Genomic DNA, 16841 nt, shown 5'->3' with positions numbered 1-16841 from the left:
CCAACAGTGTTTACATTGAGAAGACCTAGTGCCTAAGCAGACCTGAGCTGACTGGATGGCAGTGAATACTGAAGGGTGATGGGAGACATTGATGTTGGGCTCTGAAGATGAGAGTGGGACAAGCAAAAGGTGGACCAGAGTAGCCTCGATATGCATCATCTAATGAATGTATAAACACAAGGTGATCCGTATTTCTCTACATTGTATGTTTTTCAGCCATAAAGATATGAAGGACACGTGCAACACCATGGATGCACCTTGAAGACCTGCTAAGTGAAAGCAAGTAGTCAAAGAAGACCACGTATTACATGATTCCATTTACATGGAATGTCAAATATGGGCAAATCTGTACAGACAGGAAATAAATTTGTGGTTGTTTAAGGTTGGAGGTGGGAGAAGTGCAGGGGTAATACTCAATTATTTCTCTTTGGTTCTTTTTACAGTTTCTATCTCTTTATTGATATTCTCTGTGAATTGAGACATCATTCTCTTTATTTTCCTGGGTCCTTTGTCCCTACTTTCCATTAGCCCTTTGAGCATATACAAGAGAGTTGTTTTAAAGTCTTTGTCTCATGAGTCCAATGCCTGGGCTTCCTCAGGAAAAACTTCTGTCAATTTCCATTCTATTCCATATGAACCGGCTATACTTTCCTGTACCTTCATATCATTTGTAATTTTGTAATGGTAACTGGACATTTTGCGTATTACAATGTGGTCGTTGTGAGAATCAGATTCTCCTGCTCTCCAGGTTTTGCTGTTGTGGCTTTTTATGAGCTGCAATCATCCTTTTGTTTAGCGACTTTTCAAACGATTTTTGCAAAGACTATGTTCTTTGATGTGTGTGGTCACTGAAATCACTTTTCAGTTATCTTAACAATGAGCAAGCGACCTGACAGAGATTTCTTTAAATGCAAGAATCCAAAACAATACATTTTAAAAAAAGAAAAAATTAAAATCTCTCCAGTCTTTGCAGCTGGTCCCCTGTAGCTCTTCCTTAGACTTCACCCCCTACCTGCATGGGGCCCACAAATCTGCCAGAGGTGCCAGCCCAGGTCTTCTCAGGTCTTGTCTGAGCACCCATCCAATCCTGGGCTTGCACATTGCACTCCAGCTTTCCCCGGTAGATGCAGTGGCCATTCTAAGCTTTCATTCCCCAAAAAACTTCCTCCTCAGATGCCTCCTTTCCAGATTTTTATGTCTCTCTCCTGCCCCAGCCAATTGCCCAGTCATCTACCAGTAGCATAGGTCTTTAAATGTTTCATCAGACAATGACATCACTTGGAAAGTCCCTCCACTCTGAGGGGGAAAAATACCTGTCAACTTCTGTGCTGGTCCTTCAGGGACCCAAAAGTCAGATCACTACCCCCCAGTCACATAATCACCCTATTTTAAGAAGCAGGTTAGTATTTGTCTCCTGGCTCGAGGGAGCCATGTAAGGATTCTTGGCTCCCATCTTCACATCCTCTGCTGTACCAGAGAATGGCAGCGGGTAGGCATTAAGCAAAAACACCACAGTGCTTTCTTACCCAAATTCAGCCACGTTTTCCCTCATTAATCACTCCTCTGGATGCTGTAAGTTTTTTATTATATTGCCCAGTTCTGAAACACTTGATTCTGTCAGTTTTGTCCAACTGAACGGTTGCTTCAGTGGAGAGACTGGTTCTGTGAGTACCTTAATTTGCCGATTTGTTAACAGAACTAGGGAGATGTTTTGATACGTCCCTTTGTCCTTTTTCTCTTTCATGTTTATTTTGTTTGGTGGTTGGTTCTCAAAAATTCTTCTTTCATTTTGTAAAATTTCTCTCCCGTATGATTTAAGAATCACTATCACGATTTCAAATAATTATGATTTTTAAGTTTATTACATTGCATCAAGTACTTTTGAGGAAAACGACTCCAATATTGTTGGTGAAAACAACTCCTCTGATATCGTTAACATTCTGGTCTGCCTGAGCCAGCTCCCAACCTCAACTTGAGGGTAGAGGATGTAGTCGGTTGAATAACGTCTCCCAAAGATTCAAGTTCACCCAGAACCTTAGAATCTGATCTTATTTGGAAACAGGGTCTTTGCAGATGTGATTCAAGATCCTCAGATGAACTCATCCTGGATTTAGGGTGGGCCCTATATTCAATGACTGGTGTCCTTATAAGAAGAAGAGACGACACAGAGACATGGAGGGAAGAAGATCACATGAAAGACGTAGGCAGAGACTGGAGATCTGCTGTCACAAGACAGGGAAGCAGGTACCACCAGGAGCTGGAAGAGGTGGGGGGAGGATTCTCTGCTGTTGATAAACTGTGAATCAATTGTAGGGCTCCCCTTTGTTCTCACTCAAACCATCAAATCCTAATAGTACCTTGTCTTAAAAATTCTGATTATCACGTGGCTTTTATGGATGTCCTGAGGATCATGGACCACGCCCGATGCCATCATTTAAATTTCTCACGTCTGCAATTATCACATGTGAACATTTTCATTTTTCAATGTAACTCACTGAAATCATGGTCTACATCTACAAATTCGTCAGGAATAATTTAGAGGTATGGGAGCAAAAACTGAATTGACGTTAACCTAAAACAATTTAACAGAATATACGAGGGAAGAAAAGATGCAATGAGGGAAGAAATTGGCTCATGTTAATGAGACTTGAGGAGTAGATTGTGACCAAGCACACAGATGCAGCATACAAATGAGGGGGCAGGTCTTGGCCTGACCATCCCCCATGGCCACCCTTACTCTTCTCTCCTCCCAGATGGCCTCAGACCCCGTCAGCGGCTCCTATACTGTGACCTCACTCAGCTCCACTCCCCATAACTCCAGGTCTGGCAGGTAATAACCCCGTGTATACCCTGATCCTCTTCCTGTTCCGTAAAGGGGCCTGTGCCTGGATCCTGTAGGGTCAGAAAGGGCCATTTGACACCCCCGTCCTAGGACATCTGGGGGTTGGAATATGCAGATTAGCTCACAATGAGGAATTAGAACACCCTAATCCTAGGGAACAGTCAGCCCCACACCAAAGCTGTGGGCTCTGGGAGGGAGCCATCACTGTGTTAAATCCAGAGGCCATTGTCAGGAGGCACAAGGAACAGCTATCCACCTCCGCTCACTCTCTGCCCTTCTGTTTCTCAGTCACTCTTTGACCCTCTGAAATGGGCTTCCTTCCCCATGACTGCTAAGACTGTTCAATCAAGAGTCTTCAAGAAAGTCCAGAAAATTCCTTGTATATGAGATAGCATTTAGCAAAAAAAGGATAGAACTTATGTTAGAATGAGATATAAAGGCAAGCTTAGTGAAGTAAGACATTTATGGAATCAAATTAATTTAAGGTTAAAAAATAAGCTCTTTACAATAGGTATCATCTTTTCCTGAGTGCAAGTATTCTAAAAAAATATAACTAAAAATACTAAATGATCCCTGAGGCCAAATAACCTTTAATATAAAAGTGAAGTTAAATCATGATAAGCAGAAATTGCTGTACACCAGGACACGTAAAGATCTTCTTTCCTGTCCCATGAAACGCGTTCTCTTACCCACACAACAGTCTACTCTTCACATTTATGTCTCTCAAAAGAGTTTAATAAAGTGCAATTATAAAATGACAAAGCATCACAGTCCAGAGCAAGTAGAGAGAGTGATATTAAATCAGGCGAGTGAAACTGGGAGCTGTTCATGGGGAACCACTTCTCTGGGGCCACACTTCTTGGCTTCTTCAGCAGGACCTTGTCCTATTTTCCATCGGGTCTCAGAACATCCTTCTTGGCTCCTTGCTCTCTGCCTCCCTGGCAAACCTCTCTGCCCTCAGGGCCTCAGCCAGTCTCCCTTGCTTTTTTCACTTTCTGACTCTGTCTGCGGATCTCTCCATAAGTTACAGGCTGTCTGTAGAGTGGGTGGGGGAGACTGAGACCCACTCCTGGGATCATGTCTGCCAAGTCTGCAGACTGTGTGGCAGTGGGCTTGAGGCTGGGGTTTAGAAACCAGGCACCAACACAGCCTAGGGATTCACCTGGACCACCTGGTGCAATTATATTTAAGGTAGTTGTGCTATCAAAAGTACTTAAAAGTTCTCCTTCACTGCTGCAGGCCTAGAGTCCCTGCAGTCTCCTGTGTGCACAGACTTGCTGGGGCTTCTGCAAGGTCTCCTCCCGTTGACTGTACCTGACCTCATTGCCAGGGTGGGAAGTTATCCTTGTAACTGTCCTCTTGAAAATGCAGCCAGGAAACTGACCTCTTAAAATGCACTTATAGGAAGTGCAGACCTTTCACGATGTCTCTGCTTGGTCTTGGTTAAATGGACCTGTCTTTTCTTCTCTGACGTCTGGGGCATCATATTTCTTTTGAGCTTTCCCTTTGAAAACAAAATGAAATGTGAAATTTGAATAAAATGTGGAATGCAGACTGCCAGCCATGGAGAATTTTCTCACCTCATTTGGATCTTGCACCCTCCTGTATCCTGAAGAAGTATCTCTCAAACTTCCTTGTGCTTCACAATCATTTGGAGGGTTGTTAAAACACCAATTGGTGGACATCAACCCAAGTAGGCCTGGGGAGGGCCAAGAATTTGCACTTCTAAGTGTTCCCAGATGCTGCTGATGCTGCTGGCACAGGCACCACACATTGAGAACTAGGTCCTGGGACATCAAGCTGATATGAGTCAAGGACAGAAAGGACTATGAAGACTAGATGGTTGTGTGCCCAGAGCATAGCAATTTAGTGCCTCATCTCTAATGAAATCACGTTCCTCTCAGCAATTTGATGCTCATTTCACTTGCACACCCAAGTCCCATCTTCACTCAAATATTCTCCTGTTCATAAATAAATAACTCACACCTGCCATATTCCCATCACATAGTTCTAGCTACTGTAAAAAACCATTTTTCCTCTCCTGACACTTCCTCTCTCCTCCTAGTCCTCCTTGTTAATCTGGGCTCCACCATCTGACTTAACACAATAGACGCTTCTTAGAAGTCAATCCTGCTCTCACATTGGTTCCACATCCACACCCTCTTCTAGGCCATCCCATCCATTTCCCTGGCTTCAAATACCATTAATGAACTCGAAATGCTCATAGAATCAGCATAGACCTGGCTTCAACCCTGAGATCCAAATACCCATCTGCCCACTCACCACATCAGTGATAACTTGATGACTCAGCTCACAGTTAGCAGGTCCCAAGTTGAACCAATCGGTTCTCCAAATAATCACCCATATCTCAGGGTCCCCTAATCTCACTTGTTTGTACTGATATCCTGTCTACACCTGAGTGTCATTCTGGACACCCTGCCACCCCCACTCATATATCAGTGAACCATCCATCTACCCTCCTGAATCCACCTAAAGATTCTCCACTTTTGAATAATTCTTGAGCACCTTTCAGATTTCCTACAAAATACCATTTCCACAGAGTGACCTTTCCTTATCCCGCCATCAAAATTAATGTCATTTTCTCTGTTAATTTTTAAAGTTTTTAATTGTATGTGTATTATCATCTCTTTCTCTCATAGTGTTTTTCTCACTAAATTGGATACTCCAAGAAGTGAAGACTGATGTGGACTGTAATGTTTTACACTGCTGTATTCTCTCACTGCTTTGCCCTTAGAAGGTGCACAACATATTTATTGAAAGAAATTATTCAAACTCCAAAAAGTACTTTCTAAATCTTTCAAACAAATTCACTCAACTACAGTTATACAAGGATAGAATCTCTTTGGTGGTATACGGCAATAAATTATCACTAAGATTGCAATTCCTTTCTGTCTGTAATTCATTTTAAGACTCTAGCCACAATAATCTATTTAAAATGTAAACCTAATAAGTGCACCTTTCCTTTACAATCTCTCATTTCTGTTTTCAGATCCTTTTAAAAAGTGAAATCATACATCTGACTTCATCCCTGTTGTCCTGCGATAATCATTTATACCATCCCTTTCACTCTCCAACATGTCCCAGTTTGGAGGGAAAATTATTTGATCCTCCCAGTTATAGAGCACCTATTATAAGCTAAGTTATGTACTAAAATCCATGATCCAGAATTTAACTTAAAAATTCACTTCCCCTGTTTATTTTAATCTTGGTGAGAGGAATGAGTTAATAAAGAGATGGATGAATGTCTAATATAGTGTTAGGTATAATTAGGTCCTGTAATAAACAGTAAGGGCTACGCAAAGATACAGAGACAGAGGAAGGGATGGAGGAAGAACAGTAAGGAGGGATAAAGGGAAAGAAATTATCTACAATTATTTCATTTATTTATTTATTTTGTGAGGAAGATCAGCCCTGAGCTAACATCCATGCCAATCCTCCTCTTTTTTTTGCTGAGGAAGACTTGCCCTGTGTTATCATCTGTGCCCATCTTCCTCAACTTCATATGAGACGCCAACACAGCATGGCCTGACAAGTGGTGCGTTGGTGCTTTCCCAGGACCTGAACCTGGGCCGCCGGCAGCAGAGCGTGAGCACTTGACTGCTACGCCAGGGGGGCCGGCCCACCTACAATTAGATGATGCAGAGATTAGGGAAGGACTAACTGATGAGGTGATATTTGAGCACAGAACTGAATGTTTTTTTAAAAAGACCAATCACACTGTGGGTAAAAGATTTTCCAGAGACGAGAACAATGTCAACAGTGCAGAGATGAATACTACTTCCACTTCCCAGTGATGTTTTTGGTTAAAAACAAAACAAAACAAATGTCTGGCCTATTATCCCAAGGAAGCTCCCTATACAGAAAAGTACAACACGTTGATCATTACTTAACAAACATTAACACCTAGGAAACAACTTTGAATAAGGTATCTTCTTGTTTTAAGAGCTACTGCCTGCTCACTTAAAGAGGTTTCACAGAAGCACAAAGTGTACAAATGGACACTCTTGCTGTCCATATGGATTCCACTCTCACCAGAATAGGCTGGCTTGGAAAACAGGCTGATGCAGGTTTCTCCATGGCTTCAGAGTTGTCCTGCTCACACCACTCCTGATATGCAGACAGCCCGTGGAATGCTGGAAAATGCAAGGACTTCTGCCTCTGATTCCCCATTTATTGAGGAAAGGAGTGGATAATCCAATCAGTGGATAATCCAGGGGAGACATCCTGTCTCTTATCAATGGGATTTGAGAGATTCCTAAAGATTTATACTTAAAAAAATAATGTTGGGTTATTGACACTGTCAGATACTTTTGGTATGAAAACATTTAATACAATTGTGTGGGTAGGTGGTATTTGCAGTTTCTATCAACATTTTAATGTTTCCTTTTTCTTCCACTAATGACACTTTCAATAAAAATAGGAATGGAAGTTTATATGTACAAAAATGTCCAAACCACTTATGTTTTAATAGGAAAAAATAGAGACTATGTAAACGTTTATCAATGAAAGAATGTCCAAAATATTTACTAACAAGTCTCTAGAATATATCACACAGGCATTAACAAGAAATTAGTATTTTGTGCATTTACATCTCATGTAATTACCAGTAAACTTGTAATTATTTCAACCGTCTTACTCTTTCCCTTCCCTTTGACCTGAATAATTAATGTTCCTTTACTTTCTTTACTTCACTGATGTTGATTTAACTCTTTTTATATTCTGTTATTTCCTCTATAAACTTATTACTTGGAATCATATAGAAATCTTTAATTGCACTAATGGTTAAATTCTGAATCCTTAATACAGTCTAATATGAATAATTACTTTTACCATCTCCCCCAAATGCTAACACCTTCAACACTTTCAATTCTGTTATTAACCTTCGTGTCATTTGTATTACTGTTTTTATGCATATCATTCTACATATATTTTAATCTCCATGAGAGATTTCTAGAATTACTTCCCGAAATAAAATTCATTTATATTTATTTATAAATTATCCTTTCCTTTCCTCTTCAGTCCTTCCTGCATTCCTGGTTTTCAAGCTGGGTTAATTTTCCTTTGGATGTGGTAACTCACTGCAGTATTTTGTCTAATTCAAGGCTGCTAACAATGAAAAGTTTCACTTTAAGATTTTCTAGAACATTGTAATTTGGGGCACTATTGTTGCTGGGTGTAGAATTCTGGTTTGACATGAGATTTCTTTTAGCATTTTAAAAATGCTGCTCTGTGGATGTCTATCTTATTTTCTTTATGGTTAGAAATCACCAATTGGCCTTTTTCTTGCTTATTTGGCCTCTCTTGTCCCTAAAATACTTTATATTAACTTTGGTTTTTAGACCATAGTTTAGTTCATTAATATTTCCTGTGTAGTCACTCTGCTTAGGAAATGTTGAATTAATTGAATCTGTGGATTGATGTCTTTCATCAACTTGGAACATGCTTGTGTATTTTCACTTCTGATATCAATTCCTCCTCACATTCTCTCTACTCTCCTTTTAATCACATCCCATGGGTCTTTTAATTCTACCCTGAAATTTCCAATGCCATTGGCCCTATGGTTTTCTTGGGACATTTGCTCGTGAACTGTCTTCCATTTTAGTAAACCAGCCTTTTGCTGGAATCAAGTCCTTCTTAATTACTTAAATTCTTAATTTCAGTTCTAACATAAACACAATATATCGCTTTAATTTATTAAAAAAGAGATAGCAGAGCAGTTTGACAATGAGAAAATGATTTCCTTTTGATGCAATAAAGCTCAAATAGATGGGAGAATATTATATATTGGATCATATCAAGATATATGAGGAGCCAGTATTCATTAAAATTCACCAGCAAGACAGAGGGGGCCGAAAACCTGAGTTTCTTGTTCTTTGTACTGATGTGGACTGCATTTTGAAATGATAATATTTATATTTCTTGAGTTAAAGAAAATGTTATAAAATCCGGTTTCATCTGTTTGTATTTACTTACTTTAACATGTGTTCTGGAAAATTTAAATGACATATGTCACATTGTGATATCTCTGTTGATCTTGTTTGGATAGAGCCATGATATGATGGTTAATTTTAGCTGTCAACTTGACTAGACACAGGGGTGCCCAGATAGACTGTGAAGCATTATTGCTGGGTGTGTCTGTGAGAATGATTCTGGAAGACATTATCATTTGATTCCATGGTCTACATAAACAAACTCACCCTCACTAGAGTGGGTGGGCATCATCAAATTTGTTGAGGGCTCAATAGAACAAAAAAACAAAGAAAGACTGACTCAGTTGTCTCTTCCTGAGCTGAGTTGTCCATCTTTTCCTGCACTTGGACATCAGAGGTCCTGGTTCTCAAGCCTTCAGAATTTGACTGAATTATATCACTGGTTTTTCTGGTTCTCCAGCTTGCAGATGGCATATTGTGGGACTTCTCAACCTCCATAACCTTGTGAGCTAATTCTTACAATAAATTTCCACTTCTATATGTTTATATATATTCTATGGTTGTATTTCTCTAGAGAATCCTGACTAATACACATGGATAACAAACTGCATATTAAGTGCACATGGAGGAACTTTCCCGAGGCATAGGAGGCTCCCCCAATCCCCAGGAGGAAGCAACTCATCCCATCCAGGCAGCAGGCATGAGCACGTGCAAACACACACACACACACGCACACACACACATACACACACAAGTAATTTGAATATGCGCTCAAGCTCAAACTCTCACTCTCTGCCTTATTGTTCATCACAGCAGTGATTTCTACACGGCATGTTATACATCCTTTGACATTTATGATCTCTTTCCATCAACTAAGACTAAATCAAACAGGGGCAGTGAGTCTATTTAGTTATTTTGTAGATCACAGGTTTTACACCAGAGCTTTGCATGTAGTAAGTGCTCTAAAAATAGAGTGACCAAATAGTTTTCCCTCCAAACTGGAACATATCAGGGAATGAAAAGCGTAATATTAATAATTATGATAAGACAACAGGAGAAATATGTGCTGAAGACAGAAATGGAGGATTTAAAAGTTAAGATGAACTGATCACTTTTGCATTTTAAACAGATCATTGTGACTAGAATCTCATGATTGGATTACGAGGAGAAAGGATTTGGAATCTTAAGCTACTTCTCCTAATTTATTGCAGTGTAGCACCTAAAGGTGGTATCTTTGCACAAGAGTAGTTAAGTGGAGTGGCCGGTCCCGTGGCTTAGTGGTTAAGTGTGTGTGCTCCGCTGCTGGTGACTGTGGTACGGAACCCCAGGTGGGCTTCTCCAGCCATGCTGAGGCCGAGTCCCACATACAGCAACTAGAAGGATGTGCAACTATGACATACAACTATCTGCTGGGGCTTTGGGGAAAAAAAAGAGGAGGTCTGGCGTTAGATGTTAGCTCAGAGCCGGTCTTCCTCAGCAAAAACAGGAGGATTAGCATGGATGTTAGCTCAGGGCTGATCTTCCTCTGGGAAAAAAAAAAGAATAGTTAAGTGGATGGATTTAAAATATTTCATGAAGCAAAGTTTTAGTGTTTGAATTTTATATGTATATGAATATAAATTATATATTGTACACATAATATATGTGAGCTCTTTTTGTGTGCAAAGCCATATGTGAACACTATTGTGGGAAAATTTGGAAAATCCACATTAGTCTTGTCTTCATGGAATATCTAATTTAGTAAGAAAGAACTAAATCTTGAAAGAAATAGATAATAATGCACATATAACTAAAATAGAAAAAAAATCAACGAAGAGGAAAAATGGAGTTTTGTAATTTAGGTTACTGGAGCAGGAGTTTTCATTGTCTGGAAGTGATATTTTGTATGAGGTCTGAAAGGTGATTAGAAATAAATCAGAAGTGGATAACCTGTAGGTAGATTCAGAATGGTGGATGGATGGTTCATTGCTATGTGAGTGTGGGGTGGCAGGGTGTCCAGGGTGACATCCAGGGGTAGACAGGTTATTACCAAAAATAAGTGAGTTTGGGGACACTGAGAGAGAAGCAAATTATTTGGGGAAGTGACTTGTTCAACTTGGGAACTGATCATTGTGAATTATCACAGATGTGGTGAATGTGCAGGTAGATAAATGGGTCTGGGGTTCAGAGTTAGGTCTCTGCTGATTCTTTGGACATGTTTGACTCATTATCGGTATTTGAAGCCAGGGAAATGGATGGGGTTGCCCCAGAAGGAGGGTGCAGATGGGGAACAGGTGCCAGAGCAGTGCCGAATTTGGGAAGCATCAGTCATTGTGGGGTGGTAATAAAGAGAAGCCTGGAAGTTGCTCAGGAAGTTTAGACAGGCAAGAGCAGGACAGTGTAGGGTGGTGGATCCCAAGGACAAATGGTCTTTTAAAAGGACATTGGAGTCCGCAATGTCATGTGCTACTGCAGAGCATGTCAGAAAATCATGAAAAGTCCCCAGTGGATTAGTAAGAGACACGGCTTGTGAGCTTAGCAAGAGAAGCATCCACAGAATGGGGCTAGGATTGGGTGGGCACTGTGGAAACAGAGGCATTGGGATATATGTGAACTTTTCACAATGGATCCCTGGCAGGAGAAAGAGAGGAGGGGCGTGGAGGGTGAGGACTATTAGGAACGCTGGCTGAGAGATTAGTTTGTAGATGGTAGAGATTTGTGCATATTTGAAACTTGAGGGATGATTCCAGTAGGGAAGTTATGGAAAGCACAACAAATATTGAGAACATAATGTCATTGAAATGGAAGGATAAGATAAAAATCAGAGTGGTTTCAGCCAAAAAATCAATTTATTTGGATATAACGGCAGAAAAGTTGTGATAAATGAATTCCTTATGAGGAATATTTGTAGATCTGATGACTAGAGAGTGAAATAGTTCTTGTCCTGTGGTTAACAATTTATCTGTGAAATATGGAGGAGGTCGGAATATAGAGACTTATGGAACTCAAGAAATGGAAAAAATGAGCAGAGCATTCAGGAAGCATTAGAAAAATGCATATAGGTCCATTGGTTGCTGTTGATTCTCTGTTGGGATCCACAGGCTCCTGGTGCATTCTCTGTTCAGTGCAAGTGTCAACATGACATTGCAGGTATTTGAAATCATCTGAAGTGTGCAGGGTGGATATGATGGCAATAAAGTATCTGGGAGTATGGTCAGTGGATGATTGAAATGATGGACTGTGAATCTGAGATTACTAGAAAGGATTAGGAGAAGAAAAGTAAGAGGCTTGTGAAGATATTCCTATGGGAGTAATCTAGTTTATTGAAGAACGGTTATTTAGAGTGGATTTCTTTGTGTAAAAACTGGAAATGTGGAAATTTGTGTTGGGAATATGGTGTTTCTGAATTACTGACTGGTGAGCAGGAGAATTTTGGATGAAGATAGGATCGGGGTGTGGAAGTGAATGACTAAGGATGGAGTAGTGAATAATTTCATTAGAGATGAGGCAGTGAAAGGAGCTCTTGAGTCCTTGGAACTCTGTGTCCCAATAACAGTGTGCTGTGGGACACCAGCATGTGTGTATTTGACCATGACAGAGAGCAGAGGAGAGGAACGTCCTGAAGCAAGATGGCAGAGGGAAGTTGGTCTGGATTTGACACTGGATAATGACCTTGAGCTTTCTGTCCTTGTCTCACATCAACTTGATGATGTCACTGAATCCTGTTCTCCATGTGTGGTCCCTGTACCAGCAGCTGATCATCACCTCTTAGAAATGAAAATTCTCTATTCCTTCCCCAGACCTACTTGGTTTCAGATCCAGCAATCTGAGTTTTAAAAACTCTCCAATGATTGTGATGCACAGTGTGATTTGAGACACATGTTTCCAGGGAGAGGAGGAGGGTGGAATATCCACGTCAGCTGAGAATGTTCTCCATGGATGGTAGTCTTCATCCTCCATTTTGTTCAAATTTCACATTTTATTTTGTTTTGAAAGAGAAAACTCCAAAAATATTCCCCGACTTCATAGTGGAAACAGTACGACCATGAAACTAAACCCAATCAGAAAACTGATGATCTATGCACCCTGAAGCCTAAGCAGCTGCATATTCCAGAGGCCAGTTGCTGGAATAACTTCCCATCCTGGTGGTGAGGTCAGGTGCAGTCAGTGGGAGCAGACCCTGGAGAAGCCGCAGCAAGTCTGTGGGTACAGCAGACTGCAGGGACTCCAGGCCTGCAGCAGTGAAGGAGAACTCTTAAGTTCTTTGGAGTCGCAAATACCTTCAAAACAGTCACACATGCTGGTCCATGTGAATCCCTGGACCATGCATGGGCCGAGGGATCTGCACACCAGCCCTGATCCCACACTGGCTCGCTGTACATATTGGGCAGGCATGAGTCCAAGAATGGGTCTGGGTCGCTCACAGACCCTCTGCAGGCAACAAGCATCTTCTAGAGATATCAGGAGACAGACACAGAACGTGAAGAAAAGCATGGGAGAGACTGACTGTGGTCTCGAGGACAGACGAGATTGCCGTGGAGGCAGAGAGAGCAAGGAGCCAAGAAAGGCATCCTGAAAACAGTGAGGAAAGCAACATTGGTGCTGAAGAAAAGGTGAGTGATGCCGTTGAGAAATTCCCCATGAGACAGGCTTGACTCTCACAGCATCTCTTTGTAACGTCCATCATGATCTTGACCTTTCATGGTAAACCTCAATTTTTCTTTACCATGAGTTTTCTCCTTTTTATATTAAAATTGATAGGATAATTGAAGCTGAGGAATTAGTGTTTTGAACTTACATTTGTTTTTTCTAGAACTTACACTCAATGAAGTGATGATATCTACTAGAATGAGATTTGTATTTGAATGTATATTAAATCCGATTCCATAAATTTTTATTATGATTTTGTATCTAATTTTTTTTTTTTTTTTTTGCTGAGCTAACATTACCATGAGCTAACATTTGCTGCCAATCTTCCTCTACTTTTTGTGTGGATCACCATCACGACATGGCTGCTAATGAGTATTGTAGGTCCGTGCCTAGTAACTGAACGTGGGCCACCAAAGCAGAACATGCCAAACTTAACCACTTGGCCAGGGGCCAGTACGATTATTTTGCATCTAATTATAACGTAAAATCCATCAGTCTTTCTCTTCATGGTCCCACGGTAATTCAGACATAGGTGATTTCTATATCATGAATTAAGCATCTCTTATCTGTTACTTGGCAAACTTGTGTAGCTTTGATTTTGGAATCTCAAGAATGAGCATACCCCCTGGTGTCATTATTTTCCACTTAGAGAACCTTGGCAACAGGCTCATTGCCTTCCTTCCCACACTAGATCCAGAGTCGTGGAAATGTGTTCGCCTTGCACACAGCACAGAGCACATAGGAATTACTCAACAAACATGTGATAAGTGAATAATTGGTGGCATCATCAGGTCATTCACAGAAGCCAGACTGAGAGAGAACTTCCTTAGGTCAGGAAGGAGAAGCATTCCTTTATATTTGTGATGTTTTAATTTGTAACATTGTAATGTGGACACCAAGTATAATGTTTTTATCAAAATTGTGTTCTGAAGCTTTTCAAAAATCTCTAAAACTCAGAGTAGAGAAATATCAATCTCTGTGAACCTGTTACTTGCTTCAAACATTGTCAACTCGTATACCATCTGACTTTGTTTATCCTCACACCAAGACCCCAAGAATTAACCAGAGGAGATGGCTGAGAGCACATCATTTCAGCTGTAAATATTTCAGTTTCTCTTACAGATGAGGGATTTTTGGAACACAAACACAATAACGTTATCACATACAAAAATAAAATTGTCATTCTGATAATCAACTATCTAGTCAGTTTCCAAAGTCTCCCAGTTTTGTCAAGGTTATTTCCTGGTTTTACATTTTATTTGAGTCAGGATCTTAAGGAAACCCTTCTTTTGCAATTGGTTGAACTGTGTCTGAAGTCACTTTTAATCTCTTAGTAGTTCATGTATCTTGGGATTTGAGTGGGACATGAGTGTGTGTGTTTGTGTTGTCTACACCGATGTGTGAATTCTTTCTTTCCTGGATGGCAGTGCCTTGAAAGGAAGGGCCTGGGCTTTGGGAACTAGGATTTCCACTCTGCTTCTGGCTGAACTGAAAAGGCCTCCCTGGATGGCACTTGCAGCCTTCAGAAAGGAGGGGGAAGATGTACCAAGGTATTCAAGACAATGGTCCTTGTCTTACAGGGTGTTTCCAGGGCATGATGTTCAAAATGCCGGGTGCTCACCCTTTAGCTCCAGGTCGTGGGGTGGGTTCTCGGCATGAGCTCTGAGCAGTGTCTTCTAACCACCCACCTGGGGAGCATTTCACCATTTTAATTGGTAAGGTTGTGTTTGTGGTGTCTAAGATTGGTGACATTCCCCTGCTGGACCCACTTCTATACCTTCCCCTCTCCTGCCTCATCTTTCAAAACTCCCAACAGGAAAGTTTCACATCCCTGTAACACAAATCCATATAACCACAGCACAGACTGGGGAAAAGAACTCAGCTGTCCCAGGGGCTACGTGCTCTATTCCCTCAGGCCCAGCTGCCCCTTTGGGACAAGTCAGTAGCAAGAAGACTGAGTGCGTAAACTAGTGATTGTCTGAGACCAGGGACCTCAGAACCACATGCGCCCAGATGTCACCCAGGGCAGCAAGGGACGGTGTGGGTCATTCAGTGGACAGGATTAAGGTCTCTTTTCCTGGCAAACCAGAGCTTACCCCTGATCCATCAGGCCCAGCTGGGGAGGAATGGTTACGGTGTGCCTGACAGAAAGGCTAGGGGCCTTCTAGGGAATTTTTGCCCAGATAGAATCATACAAAGCTGTGCAGGGATGCTGGAAATCCTAGTTCACAGGCAGCAGTGAGGTTTATGGAACAAAGTCCTGTTGTAGGTTTAAAAGCTGCATCATGAATCTTTCCCTCTGGATATGAAACAAGCGGGAAAAGGACTTCCAAGTCCATGGGCCAGGATCACAGGAGGATTCCAATCTAGGCAAAGGGTGAACAGGGAGCCCTAGAGGCGACCTGATGGGGATGTCCTGTGGGCCCTTAGTCCATCTGCACATGGTCTTCCTCTGTCCTTGTCCGTTACACATGCAAACATTTATCTTTTTTCATTTATTTCTCATTTAGTGTTGATGCAAATCCAGAGACTGGTTAGAAAATGGCAAGTTCCAATATCTGATCAAAGAAACCTCAACAAGAGAAGCAAAAAACATTCCTTCTTCCTGGAAAGCTGTAGAAAGACAGCCACTGTCCTGGGGAAGGACATGGTCCTGGTAGGTGCTATTTGAAAGACACCCACACTTCAGTGGTTATTGCTCTGCCTGGGAAAGTCCCTCCAACCTCTACCTCCAGGGAGATCTGAGGGGCTGTCTCTGCTCCTGGCCCAGGTGACCCACACAGAAATGCACCTGTCCTCTGAGGAAGGGAGACTTGAGGGTTTCATTCAGTAGCCAGGGTGGAGGCTGGCCCTCCTGCCTTCTCCCACATAAAATAAGCTGTGAGCATACACAAGTTCTTAATTCAAGGAGGAAAGTGAGATTCTGTGTCTCATTTACATGAGCATAAGAAGTGAAAGAACCACACCACAACACCCAGGCTGTGACAGAAACAGGATATATCATAAGAGTCAAATCTACCGTTTACTATTAAAGAAATAATATCACTCCTCCCCAATGGGTTAACAGTCGCTGGGGTGCAGATTTCAGGGAGTTGGAGGTGGTGGTTCCCTCCCTCTGGGGCTTTAGGGGAAACCGGGGAAAGTCTTAGGATGTCCTCCTCCACTCAGGGTGGGAAGAGCTGGCCCGGGGCACCCCGAGGGCGCCAGTGTCCCTGCTGGTCAGGAGGAGCTGCACTTGTGGTCTCCAGAGTGTGACGGTTCATTGACAAGGTCGTGGTGGCTGAAGAGAAGAAACTGACTATTTTGGGGTCCCTCCCTGATATTCATGGCACACCTCCCTGCCCCCCTGCACTCTGATCCAAACCCTGTGCAGAGTGCTCATTCCATCAACAGCACCTCATTTGACCCTGATGCAGGAG

The sequence above is a fragment of the Diceros bicornis genome, assembly GCF_020826845.1.
Source record: "Diceros bicornis minor isolate mBicDic1 chromosome 30 unlocalized genomic scaffold, mDicBic1.mat.cur SUPER_30_unloc_5, whole genome shotgun sequence".
Classification (NCBI taxonomy): Eukaryota; Metazoa; Chordata; class Mammalia; order Perissodactyla; family Rhinocerotidae; genus Diceros; species Diceros bicornis.
The sequence above is the reverse complement of the archived record's forward strand: the minus strand, read 5'-3'. Positions refer to the sequence as shown.